The sequence below is a fragment of the Lissotriton vulgaris genome, chromosome 11 (genome assembly GCF_964263255.1).
Source record: "Lissotriton vulgaris chromosome 11, aLisVul1.2, whole genome shotgun sequence".
NCBI classification, from domain to species: domain Eukaryota; kingdom Metazoa; phylum Chordata; class Amphibia; order Caudata; family Salamandridae; genus Lissotriton; species Lissotriton vulgaris.
In genome coordinates, this window is record NC_141699.1 from 778,191,052 (window position 1) to 778,207,050 (window position 15,999).

At 48.2% G+C, this 15,999-nt stretch overlaps 1 protein-coding gene across 1 annotated transcript in view; it reads left to right on the forward strand.

Annotated features, from left to right (window-relative positions):
* Positions 1 to 15,999, forward strand: part of LOC147683491 (putative serine protease K12H4.7) — a 599,324-nt gene that overhangs the window by 385,213 nt on the left and 198,112 nt on the right. The gene's annotated exons all lie outside the window — the stretch shown is intronic.

Genomic DNA, 15,999 nt, shown 5'->3' on the forward strand with positions numbered 1-15,999 from the left:
TTATTCCCCATTCCAAGGTGCCAAACCCTGAATCCGGTCCAAATCATGCTCCCAACTAATTTGCAAATCCTTCACAATCACACATTTCCAGGTATGCTAATTCCACCTGATGTATGTTTTTGGCAGTCCATTTGTGATTAGGCCCCATTGTGCTTAATCTTAGTGATGCTCCTAGAGAAAGAGGGCAGAGTCATTTACAATTGCTCACTTTCATGGTTGTGCGGTGGGTTTTGATCTATGTTTCATGTCATCAAGATGGGCATACTCTGCTAATTGGTCTCTAAGGTTTTTTTGTCCACTCTTTCCGTTGTGGCCTTACTTGAGTTAACTTCATCCAATGCAAACCATGCTTCTACGCCCTAATTCATGACAAATTAGGGCTGGGAATTTGGACATCTTCTGAATTATAAGAGTTATACTAAGTAGGTTAATTTGATCAACACCCACTCCCGCTCCACTAAACTGAGAGCATTCTGAGCACATCAGTAACATCCACAGGTGACTCTGATGCAAATTGCCTGGGTGATCCAGTTGTCTCTGAGCCAACTATTGCTGAGGATGTTGTGGGTGGCCACTGGAACAATGTATTTTGTTTCCTCGAAGTGGTGTGTTTCACTTGCATCTGTAAAACAAGCATTTACAATGCAATAGGTCTCGCAATTACATTGTTTTGAGCTATTGGCATTGAAAATGTTATTGTTTTTTTTCCCTTCATGAAGCATTAATCAAGTGAAGCGTTGTAAATGACAATGTTTTAATCATGTGCTTTGTGATGGCCGTAAGGAAAGAATAAGCACACGGCAAATGAAGGGAAGTTAAATAAGGAAGGGCGAGGGTGAGAGCGAAAGTAGTGGCGCATGCGCGGACACGCTAATTGAAAACAGATGGCCCCTGCGCACCTCTACTCGCTCCCGCAAGGTGGATGCCACCACAAGCATGAGTGTAACAAAAGGACAGACCTATTTCTAAAGGTCAGCGCTGCCCTAGGCTTGACCTAAAAAATACACTAACTGTACACTGCTAGTAAGTAATGATTTGGAGCATGTGGTGCAGACAGTTGAGCGTGGACTTTGTTTCCATTCAGGATTGGTGCTGCAAGCACTACACTACCCTTATGGAGGCATTCAAGACCATCTGCAGGGGCTGGCTTGCAGGATGCAGATATAGTGGCAGAATGACTCCTGCAGTACTGTCAGTACGTCTCTGCAGGGACAACCGTGGACTGATGGAGTCACTGTGATGAGTGTGGTGTTCCTAAGGAGAGGGTTGCCAGCTGGCCAGTTGTGTAGGACACCCCTGGTATCTTGAGGTCCTGGCCAGTGCAAAACTAAGCAAAATCACCTAGAACGTGTATTTATTATCCTTATCTGTACATTCTTCCAACAGCAAATATAATTCGAATGCACTTGTAAATGTATTCTAGAGCTGAGTTAGTGATCCATGACTAATAATAATTAAAGTAAACAAAGACATGCGCGGGCCTTTGCAGACACTTAAAGGCAATGATAAATGGCCAGAGTTTTCCTCTTGAAAAGGTGACAACCTTACCTAAGGTGCTGCGTGAAGGTGCAAACACTGTGTGTCAATCGTTTTGTACCGAATGTATATTCACCAGATAGGTCAGCTCTCTAAACCGGCTTATGGCACTTTACATGAGGCTTGAAATCAGGACATTGCAACGTTGGAGATCCAAGATAATGTGGAGGAGAAGTGGAAAATACGGGTAGAAAATAGAACAAGGTGTGGGGCAGCGGCCCTCAGTGTGGAGTCTAATAGCACGAGTGAAGGAAATTGCAGACTACATTGATTAGCAGCAAAAGAAACAAGTGAGGGAGCAGAGCACACCTGCACACTGGGGAGGAACCTGATCACATATACACTGTGACACATTTTAAAGAAATACAAACAAAAAAACCCTCAAAAATGAAAGGAAACATGTTAAAGGAAAGAATTCTAAGGAAAAATCCAAAATTACATTAAACTAAAGTGGAGGTTAGGTTTACTATGGATTTTTTTGGGTTCAGAAATGGGTAATGTTTAGGGTGGTGAGGGCTTTTTTTTAGGATTTACGGATGAGTGGTGTTTAGGTGTATGATGTTTTTAGGTTTCAGGGATGGTGCAGTGTAATAGTGTTGAGAGGTTTTAGGGTTCATTGATGGGCGGAGTTTAGGGCTGTGAGGGCTTCTAGGGTTCAATTATGGGTAGCAGCTGGGGTGATGAAGAGATTTTAGAGTTCAGGATGGGGTGTTTAGGGTTTTGAGGGGTTTTAAAGATTCCGGGATGAGTAGCAACAGGTGAAGAGGAATTTTTATGGGTCATGGATGGATAGTGTTTAAGGGCAATGAGGGTATTGTTTTAGGGTTCAGGAATGGGTGAGTTGGGGGTAGCGACTAGATTCATGGTTCAGGGATACATTTTTGGGGTAGAAATTTCTTTTAGGTGTCAGGGATTAGTAGATTAGGTGTGGTAAAGGGATTTAGGGGCAGGGATTGAAGATGTTTAGGAGCTGTGAGGGGTCAGTGATTGATGGCGTTTAAGTGTCAGGGTTTAAGGAATGAAAAGTTTGAGAATGTAAAAGTTTTAAATATGACCCCTGTAGCAAAGCACTGAAATAATTATCTCCAACAAAACTGTTTCTGGAAGTAAGTCCTGCAACCAATGCAAGTACACTTAATCACAAACATTTAAAAGCCAATTACACTGGTCTCCAGAGAGGGGATGCCGGAACAGCCCCTAACTTAATTTGACCCAGCGGATAAAAAGAAGGTGCCCTTCTGGGACTACTGGTGATAAGAGAGGTATCCACTGAGGAAATGAAAGCTGAAAAAATCTCAGGAAGGCATAAAGACAAAAATAATTTGGGGAACAAATAAGCTCAGAACTTGCTGAATAGTGAAACATCCTGTAAAATACACTCTATGCAAGAGGTTTCATTTGGGGCCTTCCACCCAAAAGGTTGTTACTTTGAAAGTCAAGGGGCTGGACCAAAGAAAACAATAGTACTATCTAGTATAGATGTAACTATTCCCTCAAAATGAGGCGCTAGGGGGCGCACAGCGTGATGGCTGCTTAGACAAGCGGCTCCGCTGGGCAGGTGAAATTATCGCACACATAATGGCTTAAACGGATCACTGCAAGGAACAAAACACATCTTTATGGATGGGAAGATGTGGTGCATGCCAGGAGAGCAAAGCGGGGGTGTTATGGACGTGCTGAGCCCTGCACGGACTGCGTGAACATGGCGATCGCGAGGATACAACATGGCGGCAGATGTCCCAACCAGCTCGGGGAGAAGCGCAGTGTTCTCTCAACTTCAGTGAAAGGCACCCAGGGCATGGCCAATGGAGCTTTTATAACGGACTGGAGGTACGTGTGAATATTCGCCACACCACCCGTTTGTGGCTACATGCGAAGCGGAGGTCGACATCCCGATGCGGGAGAACCCTGTGGCTCAAAATGGCGGCACCTGCTTCACCGAGCTGCTGGTAACGGACAATGCTTGCGCCCTTCGTGCCTGCCTGGCAATGTGACAGCCGCTCCAACCAAACCCTAAACTTGCGCGCCTTAAAACCAGTGCAAGTGGAGCGTTAGGCGAAATTGCTCCTTCGTGATATCTTGCCCATATTCAGCACCTCCCCACATTGCACCCGGAGATTAAGGGCCAACATGGCGGCGCCCATACACCGGGAATACAGTCCTATGGCGCTGTCGGCAACTGCCCACCCAACATGTCAGCTCCGTGCAATGGGTGATGTACACTCCTACCAATGACTTTCATTTGGGGCTGATCGCTGCGGATCCAGACGCTCGCACACTCCCTTGCAGGTGACGACTCATGCATCCAGTTGCTCCAGTGACACCCCCCTGCTCAGAATTACAATGCGCCGAAATCGAGGTGCAGCGAGGGAATAGGAGCTACGAAACAGAGGAGCACACATGGTGGATTCACAGTGACTGCCACGCTCCGCGCTGACCGAGGTGGTGACTAACTGAGCAGGCACTTCTTCATAGCACAACAGCGTGGTTACTTATTAAGGGTCACTTTGACACACGCAACTGCATGCGCAGGTACCACGTTGGGGGACCAAGATGCAAGACAGCGAAATTGGCCCTCTCAGCCTCAGCTCTTCAAGCCCACGTGCGACGCGGCTACTACCTTTCAGCGTCTCGAAAACGCATAGAGCCACTCACGCGCTAAGACCACTGTCCCCTGGGAGTGAAATAACTACTATATTCTTAGCAATGGGTAAGCCCGATAAGCAGCAGCCTACAATCACCTTTTCAGAGCGTAAACCGCCAAAGGGCCAAACCGTGACCACAGAAGACGATCTGGAGGCGGAATCTGCGGTAGGTAGCAAACGGGAGGGCATTCTCACAGCCAAACAAGCAAATCTGCAAGAAATCAATGGCAAACTTGACCACCTAACGGGGCGAATGGACTCCATGGCTGCCAAACTAGACAAACCGGGTGAGAGACTTCATACGGCTGAAACACGAATATCCAGCGTAGAGGATGAGTCGAAAACAACAGCAGCCAAATGCACAGGGATGGAGAAGGTTCTGGACCTGGTCAGGGCGAAGGCAGAGGAGTTGGAGGGACGATCGCGACAAAATAATATACACGTAGCCGGCCTGCCAGAATCCGCCAACACTGGACGTATGGAGATTTACATCGAGCAACTCTGCAAGGACATCTTTGGTGAAAATACATTCTCCCCCATCTTTATCATTGAGAGAGCGCATCGATCTCTGACTCCGAGACCACCGCCTGGTGCTGCACCTCGGCCGATAGTGGCTCGTGTCCTAAACTACAGGGACCATGATACCATTCTGAGACTAGCACGTGAGAAAGGAGAAATTCACCATCAAGGGAACAAACTGGAATTCTACCCAGATTACACAGTCGCAGTGCAGCAGGCAAGACAGGAATTCAACGATGCCAAAGCAAAACTTTGTGAGTTACGCATAGCCTATGCCATGCTGTACCCAGCACGTCTGAAAATCACGTGGGAGGACAAACCGGTGTTCCTAGCAACCCCCAAGGTTGCTCTGGATTTCATCAAGAAAATTGCAAATAAGGGTAAGAGAGGGGAACGAAAAGACAAACAACCCGACTCGGACTAAAGGTAAGAGCTTGAAGCGCGAAATGCTCTAATACTGAGCGTCATGGCAGCTCTGGGAATCTACTCCATTTCCAGCTTGTACTGTTCACTGGCCTCTAGCAAATGCACCGTACAATGACTAATAGAGATATAGAGTGAACCTCATTTACTGTAATGATGTATTGCTGGACCATTAACTGGGAGGTTTTATGATTTTCCTACCGTACACACCGGGTGTTACACAATGCTGACACTGGTAACAAACCTGGGTGGGATGGGACTAAGCACGGTAAACAGCGGCATGGGCACGCCCTATACCCTCGTGCCTTGAGGCTGGACTCCTGGACTTTGTATACATGACAGACTTTCTATTGCTCATTCGTTTCGCTACTAATCCAGCTTGTTCCATATGTGATCTGTATATAAATTATCAATCTGCCCCCGTCCTTTAGATAGGACGGTGAAGTGTACTCTCGGCGGGCCTCTAAATTGGCGGTCCCCAAAAAGTTATGTTCCTTGTTGCTGTTCAGAGGGAAACATGGCTTCGGCAAATTTGGGATGCTGGAGTGGGTGGGATTAGGGCGAGTTGGGGTTTACGTTTCATGAACCTGCCAGGACACTTAAGATGCATTGCTGACCTCCATATTGTGCTGCGTACACATGGGTCAAAGTGTACTAGCATAATATCGAACCTTACTATGTTACGAGCAACTAAGTTGAAATGTAGCCAACTGTATTTTTTTTTGTAAATATATTTTTATTGCAGGAATTAGTTATAGTTACACATTGGTCAGTGATAAGGCAAACGGTGATGGTAGCACCGACGGTGAAATAACATTGATATACGGCCATTGAGCCCACAACCCGGGGGTCGGGCGGCAAGTTATGCTGAAACGATGGTTCGGGTCCAGCTGCCTTCTAAATATGACCAGTTATAAGTTAAAGTTTCACTTCTGCTTTTCTAACCGAAAGAAAACTCCCTCCCCTCCCCTTCCAACTAAACAACACACTCCCAGAGGTCTAATGTCCAATCAGAAAGTGCAATAATCAAACAGTGCAATAGGAAGCTTAGATGCTCCCTCCTCCCTCTATCCCCCACCCCCCTCCCACCCCCGCCATCGGTGTCCTGGTAGATGTGCAAAGAGCGTGTGGTAGGAGACATTACGTATCCTGACGGGAATACCGTGCCTTTATTGCACTACGGAGACGCAGGCTGCCCATCGGCATCACTATCAGTGTCACTGGGTGTGCTGTGATCCCGCAGGGCCTGCACCAATGTCTCCCACGCCTGTGCTGATTCTAGCGCCTTCTCATTCTGCTGCCGCCTCGCTAGCTGGTACCGCAGGGTGCTCTCTCCCTCAGCCCATTTAAGAAATCCATTGCGCCATTTAGTGCCCGTTGGACCAACTCGTGCCTTCCAGTGTCGAGTTATTTCCCGTTTCGCCAGGAGTAGCCCCATATCAATAAATTTACTGGTGACTTTGTTTTTGGGGGTATGAGGAAACCAGTGCAAGATCCCCACCGCAATGTCAAATTGTAGGGACCGCTCTGTAACCCTATTAAGGGTGTCCCCTATCAACGTCCAATATGAGGACAAAGCGGAGCAGGACCATAGCATATGAATAAGGTCAGCCCCAATCGTCCGGTTCTCGGGCATGCCGCCGTGTCAGAGGCGAAGTATTTCTGTATCTTCTCCGGGGTCAGGTAGGCGCGGTGCAATATGTAAAAGTGGACCAATTGGAACCGAGCGTTACGTGTGCTCTTCCAGGCCCGGCGCATCAACTGGGCCCACATGGTCTCCCAGATGTCCCTCCCTATGTCTGCCTCCCACCGGGTCCTGAGTGTGTCCAATGGAGGTAACCGCTCGTTGACCATCCTGGAGTACAAACACGTTACAGCTTTGACCGTTCCCGCCGCCATCATGACATATTGACACGCCGCTGACATCTGTGGTTCCTCAAAACCATTCTGCCAGTGCACTTGGAGTGCCCTCGTGACCGCCGCATGGAGCAAAAAGTCGCCCCGGGGGATGTCAAAGCGGTCAAGGAGCGCCTGGAAAGGCAGTAGCACTCCATCTTCATAAAGGTCACCTATGATCTGTATGCCCGCGTCCTCCCAAGCCCGTAGCTGTGACCAATCGCCACCATGCGGTAATGCAGTGAGCATCCCAAGTGGGATTTCCGGGGCGTAGGGGTGTTTCATTCCCGACTCGCATTGCACCCGGTTCCAGCACTATCTAATAGTGCATTCCTCCAGTGTGAGGTCCCTCAGAGCAAGCCTCTGTTGCAGTGCAATATAGGATAGAACGTGTCTGGGTATGCCCAGCCCCCGCTCCTCCTCTGGGCCTCGAAACTCCCGTGCTATCTCCTGGGTGTAGGTCTGCAGTTGGGCGGGCAAGTAATATGTTTCAAAGTCGGGTACAGCTAACCCCCCCTCCGCTTTAGGACATATTAGGGTTTTAAGCGCAACTCTGCGGCGGCCCGATACCCAGAGGAATGCCACGAGCAGTGAGCTCAAGTTCCGGAAGACTGCTAGTGGGATCCAGACCGGAAGCGTCCTGAAGTAATATAGCAGCCGAGGAAGTGCCACGATCTTCAGCAATGCTATACGTCCTGCCACCGATAGGGGCAGGATGGCCCAGAAGGACATGCTACCCTTCAGTGCCCAGACGCATCTGGAAATATTGCCGTCCAGGATGTCAGCAGGGCTGTGATAGACGTAAACTCCCAGATATTTGAGGCAGCTAGGCACCCATCTGATCGCTCTAGGAGTGTCGGGTTGGGGCTCTCCCCCACGAACCGGGAACAAACAAGTTTTCGCCCAGTTCACCCTGAGCCCCGACACCTCACCGAAAGCAGTGAGTACTGTGTCAGCAGCGGCCAAGGCCTCTCCAGCATCCTCCAGGAAAAGCAACAGGTCGTCAGCATAGAGGGAAATGTACTGCCGCCCTGACAAGGTCCGCAATCCTCTATAATAGGCCCCGGTGCGAATCGATAGCGCCAGGGGTTCCACTGCGAGCGCAAAGAGCAGCGGGGATAGTGAGCAGCCCTGCCTCGTGCCTCGCTCCACTTGGTACTGTTGGGAAATCAGCGGGCCTGATCTTACCCTAGCCATCGCCGAGGCATATAGCACCGTAGTCCAGCGCAGGAACCCCTCCCCTAGTCCAAAGCAACCAAGCACTCTACGGAGGTATTCCCACTCTAAGCTGTCAAAAGCCTTCTCCAGGTCAATTGAGAGGATCATGGGTTGGGGGGCCTCGCCGTGGTCCTCCTCCAGCAGGCGGAGCAAACGACGTATGTTCATCGTAGTATTACGCTTGGGGATGAAACCCGCCTGGTCTTTATGCACTAAGGAGCACATGTGGCCCAACAATCTCGAGGCCAGTATGCTACTTAAAATCTTATAATCGACCGTGAGCATAGAGAGCGGCCTGTACCACGCCGGGTCGTTGCCCTCCTTATTGGGTTTGAGCAGGGGGACCACCAGGGCCTCACGCATTGAACCCGGGAGGCCCCCCAGATGCTTCGCCTCCCTGTAGACTATCAAAAGCCGCGGGCCAGGAGGTCAATGTAGGTGGAGTAAAACACCACTGGAAGTCCGTCCAGGCCTGGGGTTTTGTTCCGTGCCATCTTTTTTATGGCGCTGCGGATCTCCCCCAGCTCCAAGTCTCTCCCCAGTTCCTTCGCCTGTTCAGGCTCCAGAGCGGGGATAGGTAAATCCTGTAAAAAATCATCAATGGGGGTTGTGTCCGGTGACATCCTACTTCGGTACAATTCTTCATAGTAGCTCAGAAAACAACTGAGGATTTCGGGTTGGGTGTAGACCTCTATGCCCTCTGCATCCCGCATAGCTACCGTGGGAGAGGTGTGCCTCGTAGGGTTAGCCAGCCAAGCCAGGAGCGATCCCGATTTATCACCCTCAGCGAACGACCTGGTCAGAAAAGCCTTGTAGTCGAAACCACGCAGCCATTCAACTTCAACAGCTACGGCTTCCTTCGCCGCCGCAGTCTGTTGTTGAAGCTCCGGATGGCCGGGGCGGAGGAGCTCCATCTCACAGAGTTTCCGATCTGCTTTACTAAGGTCTTCCAGAAGGACCCGTCGCATCCCCACCTTCTTCGTTATGCAATAGCCCCTAATTACCACTTTAAATGCATCCCATTCTGTGGCCCTTGCACCAGTTGCACCCTCATTCTCCACGAAGTACGCGGCGATTCTGTCTTCCAGTTCCCTCCGGAACACCAGGTCTTCTAGTATCTCGGGCGTAGCCTCCAAGTGGTAACACAGGGGGTACCCAGTAGCCACCTAAAGTCGGCCAGTAGAGGGTTATGGTCGGAGATAGTCCTCGCTAAATACTCAGACCTCATGGCCGTGGAAACTAGTTCCGCCAATCCCAGAAACCCATCCAACCGCACATGCAGTTCGTGCATGCCGGAGAAGTGGGAGTAGTCTCGGGCATGCAGGTGCTGGGCTCGCCAGATGTCCGTCAGTCCCCATTTAGTCTGCCATTCCAGTCTCCCCTTGGCTATCCGGTGGGTTGGGGAGTCTGGAAGGGGAGGGTGAGATCTGTCGAGATCAATGTCCACCACCGAGTTGAAGTCCCCCCCGATCAAAAGAGGCCCCGATAGATAGTGGGCCAGAGAGCCCAACAGCGCCGCAAAGAAGGCCAGCTGGTCCATGTTAGGTGCATAAATGCTGCATATGTTCAGGTCCTTTCCCCCCAGTTTGCCAGCTATGGCCACGAACCTCCCCTCCGGATCCACTGTGTGTTTAGTTACCTGCAGGGGAACCCCGGCCCGCACCCAGATCAACGCACCCCGAGCATAAGCTGAGTATGTGGTGTTGTATAGCTGCCCTCTCCACCTACGCTGCAACACTAATCCCTCTGTCTTTGTTAGGTGTGTCTCTTGTAGTAGTGCAATCTGTACTACTCTATGCACCAGGTAAGCGTGGACCTTATGTCGCCTGGACATGGAATGCAGCCTACGCACATTCCAGGTTATGCACTTCAAAGTGGATAGATCAGCCATTGTCCCATGGTACCTCTCCAAGTCTCCCCCAGCAATGTCAAGTACTGGTAAACCCAGTGAATGCCCCGCACCGATGGCGTACCTCCCCCTCAACAATAACAAAACAACCCCCAAACACCCCCCCCCCCCTCCCTCCCCAGAACAGGTCCCAAATAGTGCCATCTAGTTCCCATCCAAACTGCACCCACAAAAGAACCCAAAACTATCCTGACGGTAGCCACCGCAGGTATGCCTTAAGGGCAAAATGGGGGTCGAGCGTCGATAGGGGGTCTCCGCACCTCAAAGCTACCGAAGTGCGATCGAGCCCTGAGTTATGAGGGCTAAAAGAGGGCTTGCCCCCAACTCACCCCATAACCAGTCACCCAACAGTTGCCACATAGACTCATCCCCCCCACCGCCTCCCCCTCTGTTGAAACCGGCTCACCCGAGATCACCCTTGGCCATCAAGCAGGCCCTCCGCTGTCTCTGTAGTTATCACCGGGAGGTTCACACTATCAGTCTCAGAGTGCTCCGTGTCCGTGTGACCCCTACCTCCGCCCGGCTCCGAATCTTCAGTTATAGGTCCACCCTGGGAGCCTGACATACTGGATACCATCTCCAGCACCCCCGCCGTTCCGCCGCAGTCTCCACTGTCGAGGGTCGGCCAGGTCTGCCTCGGTGATTCCGGATCCTCTTAGACCTCCGTTGTAGGCCTACCTCCGAGGTAGTCGAGAAGGAGGACGCAGGGCCATCCTTGCCAGCTCTGTACAGTTCAAGCCAATTGCACGCGTCAGTTTCAGTTTCAAAAACTTTATTCGATTCAAAACAAAAGAATCATAAAAGTTGACAATTACATTTACAAACATAATTTAAAATTCATTTTTAAAGAGAGTCTTACAGTTATAACACTATAAAAATTCATTAGTTAATATAGTCACAAATAAAGCCCATAGTTTTACTTTCAATTAATTCAGATGGTTCATGAATTCTTCGTACTGGGGTATATATTAGAGGGCAGGTAAGATAAGTAATAGAAAATCACAATGCAACAGTATACGATATACATAATCAAAGGGTCAGCTTCTTGGGGCCATATTTAGCCATACCGTTTTCTAATCAAGAGTGACACTTGTATAAAGTTTAACATTGCACAACAAACACCAGATGATGACAAAGATAATAAATAATCATAACCCTCTTTGTAATGGCATGGTTGTTTTTCCTTGAGGATCGGCTTAATAAACCTGATTCTCGGGTCCTTGTATAGAGAACAGAAAAGAACAATATGCATCGTGCTTTGGCTGTCTTTGTTATTACAAGGACAGGGGGGCAGTTTCTCGCACCAGCCCCCCTGTTTAGGAAACGCATAAAGGAAGTGCAGGGTGTGTAACCTAAACCTTGTCAAATAAAATCGCCATTGCACATGATTTGTGAAGGTTAGATAAAACTGGTGCTGCAAAGTGGCCTTAGGAACATAAGGGCTAACCAGGGAGTTCGCAAGCGGTGATTTCTAATAATTTGTTTTAATTACAGTTTTGATATCTCCCTGTATATTTTCGGGATTGTCAAATATATCTCCCAAGCCTATTCTATGGAGCATTTCTTTTACATAAGATAGCCAGGGGATCTGATTCATATTTGCCAGTTCTAAGCAGTCCCAGAGGATATCTCTGGTAAGCTGTAAGTCCTCTGATAGCCATATTTTGCCCCATAACAATAAAGGGGAAAGGCGAATGATGTCACTCACATAGGTTAGACCTATTTCGTTATGGGCAAATCTGTTTGAAGAGCCTGATGGAATAGCCAATACACGTTTTAAAAATGTATTCTCCATGATCTGTATCGTGTCAGGGCTATCGGTCCCCCAAACCCCTGCCCCATAGGTAGCAACCGACAAACATTTAGCTTTGTACAAGGTTTTTAGGTGTATGACAGGTTTTTGGCCTAATTTGCCACAGAAACGAAACAGACCCTCTATTGAGCGACTAGCACTCTAAACTCGTGTCTTCATTAACGGGGCCCAGCTTAGTTTGTTGTTGAAAAGGTTTCCCAGATAATTAAAATTTTCAACCTTTTCAATAATGGAGTTACTTACTACAAACTTTCTACTTTTGGTGCCCTTTGGGCCACAGACCATAACAAAGGATTTGGCAAAGTTTACCTTGAGGTCTAGGTCCAACATAAATTAGTGGAAGGCATCAAGACAATGCTGCATACTATTTGCTGTGAGTGTCATGAGTACCGTGTCGTCGGCGTAAGAAAGCATTGGAATGCTCCTGCCGTTGACCTTTGGGAAATCATGACAGTGGTCCAACAGATATTTTTCTAGACCATTGGTGTATACAAGAAACAAAAAAGGAGCGAATATGCATCCTTGTCGGACGCCCTCAGTTGAGAGGATAGACTTAGTTTTCTCTCCCCCTGGCCCAAACCTTATGGCTACAGTAGTAGATTCATGGAGTCTACGGAGCAAAGTGACCAAGGGTTCTTTGAAACCCATGACCTCCATCATTTGCCACAGCTTGCTCCAACACACAGTGTCGAATGCACTTGAGAGGTCCATGAAGGCAAGATGAATTGAAGATTTCCTTGCCTTCATGTATTTCCCTATGATCAGGGCCAGATTCAGGCACTGTTCGACAGTACCTTTGCCTTTTCTGAATCCATATTGGGAATTCACAATAAGGCCCAGAGTCTGCCCATGATTCTAGTCTGGCTAAAATGACCCTACCCAGAATCTTACATGATGCATCGATTAATGAGATTGGGCGATAGCATCGGGGGTCTGATCTGTCGCCCTTCTTAAAAATTGGCACCACTACTGCCTCCTTCCATGATGCCGGAATGCGGCTAATGACAACTGCTCTAAAAACGTTTAACAGCACGGGGGCCCAAGCCTTAACATTGTGCTTAAAAAAGTCCAAAGGCACTACATCAGGTCCAGGTGCTTTTAATGGTATGCAACAACAATTAATACCTGGGGGTCTGAAATAATATGAGTGAGTCAGACAGGTTGGATCACAAACCAGAACTACGCAAAATAACACCAGTGAGGATTAGTTAGTAACTGCAGGCCTAGTCAAGGCTCAAGAGTACATGGAGAAAAATAGTTCCCATCAGAAGCCACACTGTACCGCCCTCTTTGTCATCATTTGGGTTCTCCTTACCCAGGAGACGAAACGGCCGTTCAGTTGTTGCCGTGACCGAAAATGTGATATGTTGGAAGTACAGAAATAAATGCAAGTGGCTACTGAAAAAGCAGTGTATAGTGATTAGAGTGAAAAGTGAGGGGTAATAATAAAATTAGGTGAACTGGGTAGAAAAAGGAATTTATTAATATCTCCCAATCCCTAAGATTAAAAGGCAGGTGTGAGTGTAGGTTTGAAATAATAACCACACTTTATAATGGTCAACATGTTTCTGCATTACATAGAACAGAGTTTCTAATGCATTCTTCAGGACCTTGTTGGAAATACACTACTGCTTTGTGAATGATAATGAAAAAATATCACCTGAGAATCCCAGGCGTACTCAACCGTATACTGTTAATGCATAGTAGCATTGGATCCAAACCGAAAGACAAACAAACAAATAAACAGGGAAACAAAAGAGCATGAATGAATCCTACTCAAGTAGTTCCTACTTCAAATCATACTGTGATTGTAACATATTCACTCATACTAGGACACAGGCACTAGTATACACACAAATTCATGGCACAGGCACTAGTATACACACAAATTCATTATCAACCTGCTTGCCAGATACACCCCCTCCCGCAACCTCCGTTCTGGCCACAAAAACTTGCTCACAGTGCCGGTTGTTAGGAAACAACGTCAGGGCGGCAGCTCCTTTCATTTTCTTGCTGCATCCCTCTGGAACTCCTTGCCAGCTTCTTTAAGGTCACACGAGGACATTCTAGCCTTTAGACTAGCCTTTAAAACCTGGCTTTTTAGAGAAGCCTATCCTCAGACGTTCTAAGTGGTCCTTCTGTTGTTGTGTTATGCTCTGGAAACTTCCTACAGCGCCATGAAGCCTACGGGCGTACGCGCGCTTTATAAGCTAAATTTAACATAACAAATTTAACATAACTCACCCATGTATGTTGGCTGAGAGGCTTCACCCCACCTGGCTGCAGCGCAGGTAAAAGGAGCACCGCTCTAAAGATAATTATGAATCGTTTTTAGCGCAGTTTCATCAAGTGAAAGAGAATAGAGTTTACATGGACACAAAAGGTGATTGAATACCCCCATTGCGTAGTAAGAGGGTTTTATTGTAGGTGCCCCGCCGTAACACAGCGATCATAGTGGAGGCTAGAAACGGATGTTAGCGCATATATAGGTCCGCACATTATGTTATGACCAATGCGTTTGGTTAAACAAAAAGTGCGTAGCTTAGCGATAAATCTCGGGATCGAGTTAGCAATGTGATGGAATACGATGCTAGTTGGTGAGCATTGTCTCTGCTAATGCGAGGTAACATGAACGGACTTATTTATCGGAAAACGGAGAGAGCCCTTCTCCGCGTGTGTTTTAGCAAGCTGTCAGCATGCGCGCCGGGGAGCGCAATGTCCCGCTTACCTTTCCGTCGGTGTCTCCGGGCAGTCTTCAGTACTGTCTGGGGGGGCACCGGCGATAGATCACGGAGCCTCTTTGTAAGTTCGTATTTTGCTCCCAAGGCGTCACGTGACTGGGTGCGGTCACATGGTACCGGGAATTATGGGACTTGTAGTTCGAGGCGCAATGGCGCCAGATGACAAGTTGGAAAAATACGTTGCGCATAAGGGTGACGCTACTGTAATATTTCAATAGGTGTTGTAGAGACTGGAACAAGCCCATACCCCCAGTGTTGTTGATACACATTATTGTTGAGGTGGTGGCTATGTAGGAGCCTCTCTTCTGAAGCCGATATAATGATTCATTGGGCAGCTAGCATCTAACCCAATTTGTTTAGGTGTTTATGAGTAGTAAGAAGTTAGAGATGTGACACTATTCAGAGCACCATTCAAAGGGACATCCAGGGTATTGGCTCATTGAGGCCCTCCTTGTCGCTATTCAGGCGATACACCCATTTCTGTTCAATTTTAAACAGGAAGCGACTAACGTCAGCACATGAGTCAGGAATGTGCGGTTGTTCTAGGACAGTCCAGCAGAAGTCTTCAGGGCCATGTCCCTTCTCCAAGAAGTGTGCAGTCAGGCGAGTAGCCTGTTTCCGGCATCGCACTGTACTTTTGTGTTCCTGGATTCGTGTCCGTATTCTCCTGGTCGTCATGCCAACATACCGTAATGGGCATGGACACGTTATCAAGTAAATAAGGTTGCTGCTGTTGCAGTTCGTGAATTTGTTTTGTGTCCATGGGCGGTTGGTGCCTATGTCGACCTCGGTGGACTTGCAAGTCTGGGGACAGACAGTACATGCCCCACAAGGATGGTGTCCGACCACAGGTGGTAGGTCCCATAAGGTGCCCACTTGCCTCGATTCCTTGTTGCGTGGGCGTGTGTGGACTAGCTGGTCTTTTAGGTTAGGTCCTCTCTTGTAGGCGAAGATGGGCAAGGCGATGTCATCACCTCCGGTTTTCAGGATTGACCAATGTTTTTTTATGATCTTTTGCACCTGATTTGATCGACTGTTGAAAGTATTTACAAAAGCAATGCGATCGGTCTTTTCTTTGGGTGGGAGGATTTCCAGTAGGGACTCTCTGTTGTTATTAGACGCCCTCTTCTTGGACTGGCGGATAATTTTCTTGGGATAGTTTTTCTCTTTCAGTTGGGCCTCCAGATTCCTCGAGTGGGTCTCGAAAGACTCTTTGTTAGAGCAGTTTCTCTGAACCCTGAGGAACTGACCAAAAGGTAAGTTGTCCCTCAGGGCTCGTGGATGGCAACTATCATATCG